Here is a 15,073-nt window from a genome sequence, read left to right as displayed (position 1 = left end):
TGCCGGAAAGCTTTAGATGTATCAAAGAACATGTTCAATTTCAATGTATTCATTTTAAGTGGACAATCAAGTGTTTGTGTTTAGGTGGACAATCAAATGTTTGTGTTGGTATTGTTCATACTGACCTTTGTCTAGAAAATCTTCCGGCTGCTGAACAAAACATACATTCCGAACTGTGACGCAAGTCGTATTCCCCGAATTGTATTTTTGTTTGCATTGCAATTTCAATCGCACGCTGAAAGAGCCAGGGAACAGATCACTGTTCAAGGTAGCTAAGCTCTCTCGACAACTTCAACTTTCCGGCATAGGTCTTGGCCGTCTTCACCTGACCAGCAATGCAGCTAATGCGTACCTTCCTACTATGCTTCTGCTGTTTGACAAACATCTCTGCACAAGGTTTGTTTGAATATTGGACATTTTATTTATCGAAGATTCACCACAATCAACTGTGCATTTTCTTCCATTGAGAGGAGCGCGAAACGTTTATTTCTCAAAGACGGATAATTATACCCCCAAAATGAAGATGTCAAATAGAGAAAGGTTTAAGTAGAAAGCCATCAAATGTAATACGTATAATGTCATCATATTACAAAATTAAAAGATTCGTGAACAGACGTTTACCTAGAATGCATGTAAAAGATGAACATCCTCATTTCTGCGAGGTAAATAATAATAGCTACAATTTGTTTGGGTTCTAAAGATGGCCTGTCTTTTCATAATATACGACGAAGAAAAATTCAATGTTTATGTTATTGCATTACTATGACTTTTCTCGATTGATTAATCCACTTTAAAACTGTTGATAACACTGGCATTATTGTTCTCGATTCATTATCAGTTTTTTCTAAATCAAAAAAGTGTTGTTGCTGCGTTCAAATGCGTAATGTTTTAATCTATGGCTGCAATTTGAATTTCAAGCGGAATATTAAGTTACAAATGAGTTAATTGATTTTAGAGCTTTTCGCCTGAAAAGGTATGTCATAGTTCGGACCGGTTGATCACTTGCTTCAAAATTGCTTGGCAAAATTTTCAACAAAATAAATAAAAAAATGCATTGGCCACTGTTCACTGTTCCATTTTGTTTAAGGTAAGATATAAACATTGACATACAATTGTATCCTGGTAATTTGTAATTGATTTGTATCATTGATAATAGAATCAGTAATGTTGAACAGGTGATTGCCCACACCAAGCACAGTTATGAACTCCTGTCTTTTCTTTGTTCACCAGAGCAGTGTAACGAGCTCTCTTGGAAATGGAAGTGCAGAAACAACCAGTGTGTCATGTTAGGCAGACGCTGTGATGGGAACGACGACTGTGGTGATAACAGTGACGAACAAAATTGCGGCGAGTACAGTGTGTGTGTGTGTGTGTGTGTGTGTGTGTGTGTGTGTGTGTGTGTGTGTGTGTGTGTGTGTGTGTGTGCAGGGGCGGATCAGTTCATTTTATGAGGGTTTTTTTTCCAAAAGTATATTGTGAAGATATGGGTGTGAAGGCTCGAAGCGCCGAGCCGACGGCGCAAAGCGCCTAGCTTGCTAGGGGTGTCCGGGGGCATGCCCCCCGGAAAAATTTTGGAAAAAAAGATGCAAAATGGTGCAATCTGGTGCATTCTGAGGATGATCATTACCAATTTCAGGCAGCAGATTTTGTCACTGATTAGGCTTAATTCCCCAAAAATTGAAACTCAATATAAAATAAAGAAATGCACCATAAAAACATTTTTATTTTTTGGCTGGGGGGGGGGGGGTTTCCGGAAACCCCAGAACCCCCCCCCCCTCGTCCGCCCCTGGTGTGTGTGTGTGTGTGTGTGTGTGTGTGTGTGTGTGTGTGTGTGTGTGTGTTTGTTTGTGTGTGCATGTGAGTGTGTGTGTGTTTGTGTGTGTGTGTATGTGTGCGCGCGTGTGTGTGTGTGTGTGTGTGTGTGTGTGTGCCTGGCGGGGGGTGTGTGTGTGTGTGTGTGTGTGTGTGTGTGTGTAGAGCGATTCATCGACAGATCTTCATGAAACTTTGCATAGAAATCCTTTTAGACGATATCCCCAGATAGTTTTTTCCCCTTTTCTCCGATAAATATCTTTGATGACGTCATATCCAGCGTTTTACAAAAGTTGAGGTTGCACTGTCCCGGTCTCATTTTTAATCAAATTGATTGCAATTTGGGTCAAACAATCTTTAACTAAATCCAGATTAAAGGATTGCAGTTAAGCATGGAAGTTTAGAAATTAATCGATGAGTTTGTTCTCCAAAAATCGAGAATTCTAATCAAATTTAAAATTACAGGAATAGATCCAAAAGATATTATATTGTACTCCATAATAGTTCCTGAATGCAAACATGTATATAGATGTTTATTTAACTCTATAATGTGCTCACAATTAAAGACATATTATGTCAAATAGGTACTACGTTTGAATGCTTCGCGGAGATTAGAGCGCGACTTACGACATAATAGTCTCGGTGTAGACTTGTTTCTTTCAGTGTAAGGCCGACATATTGACTTTTTCTGTTTGTTCTCACAGATCAGTGGACGTGTCCCGGTGACGGAAAGAGGTGGCAATGCGGAAACAAACAGTGTATACCGACATCAGGGCGCTGTAACGGATATCTTTTTTTTGTCGTGACAGCAGTGATGGAGAAGATTGTGGTGTGTGTGTGTGGGGGGGGGGCCTTGGTGGAGCTCTGTGTATGTTTGTGTGTGTGTTGATTGATTTGTATCATTGATAATATAATCAGTGATGATGAACAGCTGATTGCCTACACCAAGCAAAGTTATGAACTCCTGTCTTTTCTTTGTTCAACAGAGCAGTGTAACAAGCACACCTGGAAGTGCAGCAACAACCAGTGTATCCGGTTATCGAAACGCTGTGATGGACACGACCACTGTGGTGATAACAGTGACGAACAAAACTGCAGTGAGTACAGTGTGAGTGTGTGTGTGTGTGTGTGTGTGTGTGTGTATGTGTGTGTGTGTGTGTGAGTGTGTGTGTGTGTGTGTGTGTGTGTGTGTGTGTGTGTGTGTGTGTGTGTGTGTGTGTGTGTGTGCCATAAATATACTGTTCCGTTTCAAAAGGACATAATTCAGTATATTACGTAGCATAATGTTTCTTCGTATTGTTGTTAACTTTATTTGGCTCATTACTAACTGTGCCAGTAATGTTAAACAGCTGTCCACGTACACCAGGCAGATGTATGAATAACCGGTGTCCTTGCTTTCTATAACAGAGCAGTGTAACAAGCACGCCTGGAAGTGCAGCAACAACCAGTGTATCTACTCAGGGAAACGCTGTGATGGGAACGACGACTGTGGTGATAACAGTGACGAACAAAACTGCAGTGAGTACAAGTTTTCTTTGTCGGGATCTTATGCCCCATTGCTCATAGAAAGGAAATTCAATGTTCAATGGATGCACAGTCCATTATGTCTTTGCACTTTGCAACCGGTAGTTGCGTACTACATTATTGTTCTTTTGATTATATTCTACGAGGGGCTGCTCTGCCGTCCTCTGACAAAACACAGTAAGTCCATTTTTGTCAAAAATGAGATTTTTATGTCATCATTATGAGCACATCAGCGCGCATTTTGTCAGTAAATTTTAAGTCTCAATGACGTTTAGTTCCTGAGATTTCATAAAGTAAGTCCATTTAAACCGATTTAAGTTCTCAAAAAACAACGGCAGAACACAGCAACGTACTTCCCTTACTGTGTTCTGCCGTTGTTTTTAACAAACCCGAGTTCAAAGAAAACACCAGCAGAACACAGTGATACTGCCGTCAGCGGATGCCTGATTGTTTTTCGTGATATTTTACTTGATGTCGTGATCTCCGAGCGAGTGAAAGTGTGTGAGAGAGAGAGAGAGAGAGAGAGAGAGAGAGAGAGAGAGAGAGAGAGCACCCATTGCACACCGGTTGGACCGTATATAAGGTAACGTCAAATTATGCTTGTGCAACGTATGTGGGAGTATCACTTATACCCTCAGGATATCTCTTATCCTGTTGCGTAGCGTTACAAGCAGAGAACAGTATACCGAAATGGGAAGGGGAAAAAATGGATCGGGAATTTACAGGACGTCCGCTGTGCTCTCAATCTTCAGTAGTTATAAGTCCCTCTTAGTTTATCCGAGTTGAATCTGTCTAGATAATGCCATTTTCTCCACCCCTTCTTTTGTACTTTTTTAATTTTTTTTTTGACTGTGCTTGAAATGAAAGTTATTTGTTAGATCGTTTCTACTTTTTTGTCACTTGAAACATGGCGGACATCGGATGAAGTCACGAGTGGGGCGGTTTCGCCCTGCGAAAAGAAGCTTCGTGCCGGTTGTGGATCGACTACAGTACAAGTAGGGTCGGCAGGCCCAAAACACGCAAAATAAACCTAGATTCCTCTTCTGGTTCCACGCGTTGCGAGTCGTCATGGGTTCGCTCCTCAGCCGATTCAACCCAGCAAGGACTCCAAGTAGGTCAAGGACTGGGAGACGGTGACGGCGACTGGGCAAAATCCCAAAGTAGACTAGATCATTAGATGAAAGGACGTTATACCCATTCCTTAAAATTCCAAAGGTATGTAAATGACTTAGGACATAAATCGGAGGGTTAGATTGCAGTTGATTCGGAGCAATGAATTTACAACGCTAAAGTTCAAAACTTCTACACCATGACCATACAATTTACAAATTACTTTTTTTTTTCATTCAATTTCAAACTCAAAGATTCCATTTTGTTCTGTCTGTGTTTGAACTGCATTTCGACTCTCAGCATCATGATATTGATAATGACGCAGAGCAATCAACACCTACTGAGCTAAGTTCCTTGTTATGTCTGTTGGCTAGTACAACAGTACAACTTGAACTACAAGTACAAGGGCCATGAGGTTGACATAATTTGGGGTTGGTTAATTTTGTTTGTGATGTTGCCACATAAGGCTTTAGCAGTTTTTAGTCCCATGACTCATTGAATGTTTTAAAGATCTACATATAAATGTCTACACACCAATGTCTCATGCACTGAGGAATTCCTGTTATGATGATGTATTGGTAACAATTCTGCAGATTGCTCCAATTGTAATACTCACTAATACTGGTATGATCATAATGACATGTAGTACTCACTACTGCTGACTCAATCAGTCAATGAAATTAAGCCATGAAACTACAGTGTTGCAACTGGATTTGTTACACATATATATTTGTTATGCGGTGTCTGCATGAGGAGAGGTACAACCTCTGTCCCCTCTGTTAAAATAGCAAAATCTAGATCGGCACTTTTCAGGGTGAGTACGGGTAAGGTCATCAAATCTAGTTTTTATGCCACATGTTTGCCAAGATCTGCAGTCTTGGTTGGAGCAAAACAACGTTTGATTTGGAACAAAAAGGACTGGGTGGTCGGGTGGTAACGCACTTGCGCTCAGAAGCGAGAGGTTGCGATTTCGACCCTGGGTCAGGGCGTTAGCAATTTTCTCCCCCCTTTCCTAACCTAGGTGGTGGGTTCAAGTGCTAGTCTTTCGGATGAGAAGAAAAACCGAGGTCCCTTCGTGTACACTACATTGGGGTGTGCACGTTAAAGATCCCATGATTGACAAAAGGGTCTTTCCTGGCAAAATTGTATAAGGCAAAGATAAAAATGACCACCCAAAATACCCGTGTGACTTGGAATAATAGGCCGTAAAAAGTAGGATATGCGCCGAAATGGCTGCGATCTGCTGGTCGATGTGAATGCGTGATGTATTGTGTAAAAAAAATTCCATCTTACACGGCATAAATAAATCCCTGCGCCTTGAGTCCGAGTCTGGAGATACGCGCGCGATATAAGACTTCATATAACATCCTGACTGCTTGCTGTGCAGAGGAAGTGTTCTTTTTAAGAAATGCATTCAAATAAAACAAATGGAGAAATGCCCACTGAACAGAAACAGCCAGGCTCCTAATGTGTGGTATGAATCCAAGTTGAGAGAGATCAGCTGAGCTAGGATTTTACATGGAACAAGATCATCCCTCCACTTGCATACATACCAGAAATGAACATGCAGTGTGCTTGATGTGGTGATCAAGTGACATTTTGCTATGAATTTGTTTAAGCAACTAGTAGCTTCTTCAGCGTTAATTCATTAAAAAATTACTCTTATTCTTAGCACATAGAACACCTTGCTAAGTTAAGTTATGCGTGTGTTTGTTATTGCAATGTAAGACCTCATGACATAGATATAACAAAATAACACATGATGAGATTCTAAATATGTTTTGTTTACTTGCAGGTCTCAGTTATTACCAAGCCCTGCCTCATTCTTCCCGCAACAGTGACATGGTGCTGTTATAGAACACAAGTAAGGCTTTTGATCATTTCCAAAATACACTAGCAATAGATTGTGAGTGCAACTGGTAATGAGAATATTTTACCACAAAAGGCTAAAGTACAAATGTGACCCTCCACCACGAAATGAGTCGCATGTCACCTTTGCATGATTTTCATATTTTTACATTTTCCCAAAGAGTTTTTTATGCTCTATCCAGTGGTGAAAACCGTTTTAGAAAAGAGCGAAAACTGTTTGAGTTATAAGCCTGTGACTAAGGTGACCCTCACACTGTTACAAGGCACTCCCCGGACTTATATTAAGCCTAGCGCAGAACCGCGCGAGGTGACATGCGACTCATTTCGTGGTGGAGGGTCACAAATAACAGATTTATGATGTTGGAAAAAGAAGTCCGCCAGAGCAAGTGATTAGTGTACCAGTTAGCTAGGGTGGATATATTATATAATTACAATTTACAGTCAGCATAAAATGTTGAGGCCAGTCTTGAATTGTTCTCGCCCTGTGAATTCACCGGCAAATCAGATGGCATGAAGAAATCAATGGTATATTATGCTCTGCATTGAATGAACCATCTCCAGTCATTCTGAGTGACACACCTCTTTAAAAAAAAACATGCCAGTAATTAAATCCAGGCTACATGGGGATGGAAAATGACCCTGGCAATTTCTACCTCTGCTTGTGCCTTTGTGTAGCAGGATTGGATATGGATCTTCAAAAGCCTTAGTTCATTTGTTTGTATCATGTATCATGTATGACGTTATAAGTTAAGTTAATACTATTAGTCAATTTCAAATAGCTTTCTAACTTCAAACCCTGTCTGCCCCGTGGAATCTAATGTAATTTAAAGGGTATTTTGATTTTGACTCAGTTTCTTTCTTGCAAGTTCATTCTTTTCTCATTCTAGGTACTAAACCACTACTGATGACTGCCTGCATCAGGGTTATAATTTATGAAGAAGTCAAAATGCACATATATAACAGTTTACAATTTAAAGGCCCACTTGCCTTGTCACTATAGTGTGGGTCACTGTCTCCCATCTTGGCCACATACCAAAAAATAAAATATTATATTCAGTGACTGCTTGCTGTGGTGAGTTAACTCAAAATATGGGATATTTTCACAAACATTCAAGCTGATCTATGTTGGTATGCGTCCAAGTAGAGGGATGATCTTATCCCAAGTAAAAGCCTGACAAGATCTGAGACTGTGATTGTGAAGCAAAATGTTTTTACATAGTAAAGTAAGCCTTTAACGAGAAAGTATGTCTATTGCACTGGGTGTTTTATTATTATTATATATATTTTTCTTCCAGGTAGTCTCTCTTTAAACTGACTTTCTACACCATGGTGTCTCTGGCAGTGTTATATTGGCAGAAGACAGTTGGAACTGGATATCCTCATTTAGATGGTAGGCATGTTTTCGGCTTTTGTGTTGCTTTGGTGTATGTGTGTATGGTGTGTGTGTGTGTGTGTCTGTGTTAAGGCCATGTCAGACTCACAACACAAAACAGTGTTTCCTTTCAAAACAAACACAAAACAGCGTGTTTCCCATGTGACATCCCCCAAAACGCGTTTCAGAAAACACTGTTTCATGTTTTTGCATCGTGTTTTGGGTTTTAGAGCATGCTCTAAAATCTAAAAACACGTTTTGGTAGTCAGCCAATGAACGCGGACGATCAACTCAAGTGACTCGGTTTCCGGCACCACGGAGATAGAAAAAAATGGCAGACTCAGATGTGGTACCGATTCAGGGTAGTATCGGACCCATGAATCCTAACTAGAGTATGGATCCTGTCACGATTGAAGAGAGGCAATAATATCAGTGGGCGCTGCCAGCCGTGTTGTTTACAAACCCAAACACAGCGCGGTAGCTGGACGGGTCAAGTTGACACTGACCGTATCAGTGGACACTGACCGTATCAGTGGACACTGACCGTATCAGTGGGCACTGCCAGCCGTGTTGTTTACAAACTCAAACACAGGGCGATAGCTGGACGGGTCAAGCTGACACTGACCAATATTTCTGTGAAAACACGCACCCCGCTTCATCTGTGTGTTTCGCATGTGACATCCCCTCTTTAAAAACATGTGTTTCCCCGACGTTTTGAGATGGTGTTTTTGTCGAAAACAGGGTTTTGTGTTGTGCTTCTGTCTCCGCCTTTAGACACATACCAGAAATAAACACACTGTTTGCATGCTGTGGTGAAGTGACATTTTGTGATTTGTTTTTTTAATGAACTAGTACAGGTAGCTTTTACAGCATTTATTCATAACACAATCGCACTTTTTGGGGTATGTGAACAAGTTAAAAGATCAGGGTTCGACACTAGCGGGGGCGGGGGGGCGGAACGCCCCAGAGTTTTGTGTTCCGCCCCAAACATTGCCGAAGCTTGGGGCCTACTCCGCCCCAGGATAAATTTCAACAATGACAAACCGAAAATTCTAATGCCAGCAGAGCCAATCACTAAAAATCGCCAGTCAAAGTCGTCACTGAAATTTGCGTTACGATCAATGCCGCAGTCAAGAAAAAAACACATTCAAATCGTCGAAGGACAATGTCGTAAGGGAAATAACTCCCAGATTGCGCTCTTTAGCGTGAGAGATAAGTATCGCCTTCAAATGCCAAACGCAAAATGTGGCGACACATCCCTGGTGTAAAAAGACATGGCAATGAAGATGAAGAACAGGGTGGAGAGAAACGAAAAAAGGAAACCGATGCAGCCAAAAGCGCGAAGCGCTGTCGTAATTTCAATGTCAAATGGTTGAAAGAATTTCCCTGGCTTCAGTACGATGAAGAAAAACAGACAATGCATTGCCGCACGTGAATACTGAGAGTGGGCCCCAGATTTTTTTTTCCGCCCCAGCAATTTCCATCTCTGGGGCCAGTGTGGCCCCAGGCCAAATAAGTTAGTGTCGACCCCTGGAGATCATGTCTTATCCCATTTTAAAGCCCTACCAGATCTGAGACGGTGAGCCAAATTGTTTTCATGAGAAGGAATGTGCCTTTTAGTGAAATCTATGTACTTTACAAAACATATTTTAAGAAATGAAATGTGTTACAAGTAACAGCCATAGGAGTGATAGCCTGTAGGTGGAATAATAATCTTCAATTGCCTATAAATGATTATCTGGTTAAGAATGACCTCTTCAAGAAAATTAATGCAAAGCATTTTGATGTTTGTGACGATTAGTTACTCTTTATCACGTTTGGTCGCTGATTTTGCTGTCAGTGTCAGTGTTGGGCAGGTGTGTGTCCATGATGTCATTGCTATTGAAAACTAATCTGTACTGTAAAGTAAATGTACCCATACATGGCAGTTGTGTGGTCAAACCGGGGGCCAGCCATGACTGGGACTGATGTATCCTCAGGCACTCGACACCAGGTGGGTGGGGCCAGTGGTTGGGGTGTGATTCCCTGCCTTACACCACCACAAAGTGTTGTATCAGTAGACAAGACTGAGCAGAACTTCTGCCCCCCCCCCACCCCCCTCACCAATTGACCACTCAGTGCCATGTGCCTGTGGCTGTATCATAAACACTTTGTGACAATAGTTGTTACCTCCTTAGAACATATCTTGTGATGCTCCTCAGTGTTTGATGTATGCTAACTGGTGTACTTATGACATAGTGTTCATATGAAAGTTTTATGTGTTGCAGCTCATCCAGATCACAGGTACACAAAGGAGCTGGTTCCAGTGAAAACATAGGCACATGGAACTGCTTATGGACTACTTTAGAAAGTGTGCGGTTACAACCAAGACTCTCCAGTTAGGAAGGTCTGCGGAAGGGTGCTTGTTCTGTTTCCTCGGACAGGCTTTTCAAGACTAGGTAGGTTAAACCACATGATTGGGCTTTAATTATGAATAATAATAATAATAATAATAATAATGGTGATTTCTATAGCGCTTTCGAACACACAAAGCGCTTTACAAAAGCAATAACAACATCATTACCAGAATGACGCCATTGACGGAATAGAACACAATCATAAACACTTCACAACAAAAACCAGAAACAAAACATAAATGTTACAAAAATCACTTCAAAGTTCACTTATTTCATTATCTGGTACAAGTTCTCTTGCATGTGGGTGTAAGGCTGAAGAAGAACCTCTGACAAGTCAATTTTCAAGCAACTGAGCATGAACCCAGGTAAAAAAAAAAAACACAGAGCTCTCTTTCTCTCTCTTTCTATTGGTCTGTTATTCATAGAATGACACTAACAGTGACACAAGTAAAAAATCTGTATCATTGCCTTGACCTCTAGAAATTTGGTAGAGAATAAGATTACTAATAGTATTATTTTGATTATTTTATGGTCATTACTGTGGACTCCCCCCCCCCCCCCCCCCCCACACACACACACACCACCCCACCCCTGCCCCTTTTAAGACACCCCAATCTAAGACTCCTTCCTATCAATGACCCTGTTTACGCAGACTTCTTGTTCATAACATCTGTAAATTCACTCCCATTTTAAGACTTGCTCCTTTTTAAGACCTGATTTTGCTTATTTTGGATTTCGAAAAAGAGAACAACAAATCCCCACTCTCTAGCCAGGCACATGATTTTTGTATGAACCAAGTCAAGTCAAGTCAAGTCAAGTCAAGTATTTTATTGTTTTGGGCCCAGAGGGCTTTGAAACAAAGATATAACTTTAACACAAAAAAAGGTAACAAATCAGACAGTTAATATATGTATATAAATTGAGCGGACAAATACAACAATACTATACGACCAAATTAAATTGGCAATATACACTTCCATACATGCAAACAAAAAGAAAAATAGGTTTAACAAAATCAGGTAAGAAATCAGGCAGATAATATGTATACATTAAGCGGACAACGATAATATACAGCTGAAGTAAATTGGCAATACCATTATGCCATGCATCTTTTGTAAAAACACAAAACAAAAGCATGTATTACATATATACATACCAATAAAGAAACTAGATATAACGCTAACATACTAAAATCATAACATGGGCTACAAATCTTGCTAGCTTCATTAGTTTTATCTTAGATTTACAATTCATTAGCTGTTCATATTTTAAACAATTTGGGTGAGATCGGTAATAAGGACTAATTAATTTTCTTCTTTCAGACACTATACTTTCGTCGGTACAACTGAACAAATAGTGAAACTCATCACCTAATTCATTTTTATCGCACATGTCACACAATCTTTCATTTCTAGGAACATTAAAAAATCTGTGCTGATGTATTGGCAACTTATGATTGCTTGTTCTAAATTTTGCTAGTTTAACTTGGAGTTTCCTAGGCAACCAAAGCAAATACCTTTCCAGACAAAAGTTGAGGGATGGCATTTGTATAGGCCTGACCAGATCTGAGATGTTGAATCTATTGCTTACAAAGAAAGCATTGTGTCATTAAAGGCACACTACTTCTCTTCACCGTCTCAGTTCAGGCCAGGCTTTAACATAGGATAAGCTCATCCCTCAACTTGGTCACATATGAACAATCAACACACTGACTTCTTGCTGTAGTGATCGAGTCAGATTTGCCAAGGCGTGTACATGGAATAAGATCATAATTCTAAATGCTGAAGTAACATTCTGTTTCCTATGAAGCTAGGCTTGATTTTTGGTATGAATCCAAGTTAAGGGATAGCATGTGTAAAAGCAGAATTGTTTACAGAGGCAGCTTTGTGTTATTAAAGGCATCTCAGATCACCTGCCAGGCTTTTTTTTTTTTTAATTTTTTTACATGGGGTAAGACTATCCCTCCACTCCGGCACATACCAGCAATAAACACAGTGGTTACTTGTGATGAAATAGTGGCAAGACAGATGATTTAAGCATCACATAACCTTCCTAAGTGAAGTCAAGTCGTGTGTGTGTGTGTGTGAGCATAGAATGTTGAGGACAGCCTTGAAATTTTCTGACTGTGTGAATTCAACAGAACTGCTGTAAATCTGGCGCAGTATAGTTTTTATTGTATGAAACTTCATTTCCAGTCAGGTGCTATGAAGAAATCATATCAGGTTATGCTTTGCAGTGAACCACCACCAGTATTTATTTATTTATTAAGGAGATTTCTATAGCGCATAACTAAAAGCACTATTTCTGAGTAACACGTCATCTTAATTAAAGCATGCCAGTATCGCCAGGCTCCTTTTGGGTGGTAAATGTGGATCTTCAAAAGCCTAAGTTAAAAAAACAAGATGTAAAAGTACATTTTGAATAGTAGGTTTTTTTCAGAGGGCAGATATCACAAGATATGATCGTTCAACTGCATGTATGCCTCATTACTAAAACAAAAATTAAGTGGTATTTTACTCGTCTTTCTGGTAAAACATATACACCATCAATATATTATAATAATGATCTTGCTTGTTTACAGATGGACAACAGCTGCTGCCAGGACTAGGTTACGCATAAAGAAAACAGTCAACACTTGGCTGGTGCTGGAGCTTCTTTGATGTCTATATCAACAAAAAAAAAGACAGACAGATACCAGCTCATTCAAGACCATATCCCCATTTTACTCACACAGAACAGAGAGCCATCTTCCGCCTTCGCACAGGACACTGCTGTCTGAAGGTACACCTCAAAAGGATAGGTTTTGCACCTACAGCGGACTGTGGCTAGGGTAGGAAGAACAGACTCTGCAACACGTTCTGAGAGGGTGGCCTTTCCTTGCCACCCCTGTGCAACAAGACTTGGCCAGAGAGCACACATCCAAATGCAAACACTGAACACTGAAGAGGAAGAAGAAGAAGGTGCCCACACAGAAGGGCATGAATCTACAAAGGTTTACAGCAGTTTATAGACTTGTAGCAGATAACATGATTGTTGAGACAAAATTACCTTAAAGGGAGAAAACGAACAAGCTAAATAGGCTGTACAGTACTTCACTTGAACAATTTATAAGGTTCCCTGTAATGTATTAAGTATCAAGAACATTTACAGATCACAAGACATTGTGTTTTCTTTTGTTTGCAATACAAATTTTTCACAATAAAAAGATATGCACTTGGCAAGATCCTTAAAATGTAAAACTAGTACGTGTGACAATTTTGAATTGTTCAGAGATGGTTTTGCTTCAGTGGTAAATGTTTTAGCTTTGTTATAAGATTCCGTTACTGAAGCATACTTTAAAACCTTGACCTTCCAAGTCTTGAACAACATACCCTAACTGTGTTAGCACCCTGGGCTGCGATCATTGTTTTGAGCTACTTAACAGAGGACTCCTTGGTTTTATTACATATACTTTGGTTAACTTTAATTATTTGATAAATAATTCTAATACAGGACAACTCCCCCATCAAATGTAGAAATGTCGTCTGCATTTTTATTTTGTATACTGCATATTTTAAAAGGCTATTTTTGTGCACAGAACATGCATCTGCAGGGAGGTTTAGAGGGTGAAGTTAGGATCTATTATGGGGCGTGCAGCACCACACCCATTTTGTGTGTGTGTATTTTGTGTTGACACATAAGACACTGTCATTCCAGCAGAAACCTGTGATGATGCACATTTTATTGCAGTAACCAGCTGAAATTGTATGTACGTTGTTATGAAATTGACAAATGATCCCTGCTTTGCAATCCTGGGTTAATGATATTGCCAAAATTAAAACGTGGAGGAAAAAGTGAGTGTAAACCTATTCTTGTGGTGGTGGTGGTGGTGGTGGTGGTGGTGGGGGTGGTGGTGGTGGTGGTGTGTGTGTCTGGTTAGTGTGTGTGTGTGTGTGTTTGAGTGTGTGTTAAACAAACAACAACGACAAACAACACCAAACCTAAATCAAACAAGCACAACAAAAACAAATTACACAAAAACTGGCAAAAATCAGAATATCAACTGAGGAGAAAAAAACAGTGGCTGAATGCAATACTTATTATAACTTAAAAAGTAAAAGTGTGCGTGTGATGTGTGCGTATGTTTGAGTGTTTTAAACAAACAACAACAAACCTAAATTAAACAAGCACAACCCCCTGTGGCACATCTCCAATGACAGTGGAACACTTCCTGCAGGACTGTCCAACACACCAAAACTTGCGAGCAGAGACCTGGCCTGCTGACACACCGATGAGGGACAAACTCTATGGACCCATGGAGAGCCTCCGGCGTACAGCAGCCTTCATCAGGGCCTCCGGGGTTGCTGTCTGAGCGAACGACGAAGAAGAAGAAGAAACAAGCACAACAACAACAACAAAACAAACATGGCAAAATTCTGAATATTAACTGAAGAAAAACAAACAGTGCCTAAGTACGAGACTTATTATCAGGGAAACAACGGCAAAACTCACAATGTCGTATGGAATAAGGTAAAAGATGTAAATCATGGTTTACAGAGAACATCAGTACTGAGTTCTGTCATGCTTTATTTTCTCCAGAGTGTGACGTCTGCAGAATGATCGATCCAAAAAGCAGTGTCTCCAGTCATGGCCATATGCTGCTTTCCTAATTTTTGCTTTGCACTATTTTTGCTTTGTGCACATATTTGAACCTTGTGGTGCTATGATTCGGTTCTTAAAAGAAAATTATGACTCACACTCACATACAATCCTTGTTTTTGAATGTTTTAAAACATTGCTGCTTTCTGCTTTGAGCCTGGAGGAACAAAATGACTCTGAAGCCGGACTGCCGAGAGGAAGAATGAGAGGGAAAAGAACACGCAGCCATGAAAACACACACAACTCCCTGACAGATAAACTGCTTATGTTCCAAAATCAAGAATCTTTAAGCGCGCACGCACGCACACACACAAACACTCACGCGCGCGCGCGCGCACACAGAGAGACTCTC

The 15,073-nt window shown here is 40.3% G+C and overlaps 1 long non-coding RNA gene across 2 annotated transcripts; it reads left to right on the top strand.

The window, feature by feature from the left end:
- Window positions 1-3,843: 3,843 nt before the first annotated feature.
- On the top strand, window positions 3,844-13,916 carry LOC138976276 (uncharacterized). Of its 2 annotated transcripts, none has more exons than XR_011458931.1 (5): window positions 3,844-4,551; window positions 6,242-6,310; window positions 7,611-7,705; window positions 9,955-10,125; window positions 12,665-13,916. It is a non-coding gene; the product is annotated as an uncharacterized lncRNA (long non-coding RNA). The 2 variants fall into 2 exon arrangements; XR_011458932.1 differs by having other exon boundaries at window positions 3,845-4,447.
- Window positions 13,917-15,073: the final 1,157 nt, after the last annotated feature.

The sequence above is a fragment of the Littorina saxatilis genome, linkage group LG9 (assembly GCF_037325665.1).
Source record: "Littorina saxatilis isolate snail1 linkage group LG9, US_GU_Lsax_2.0, whole genome shotgun sequence".
In the NCBI taxonomy this organism is placed as follows: Eukaryota; Metazoa; Mollusca; class Gastropoda; order Littorinimorpha; family Littorinidae; genus Littorina; species Littorina saxatilis.
This window is presented reverse-complemented; position numbering and strand designations above follow the sequence as displayed.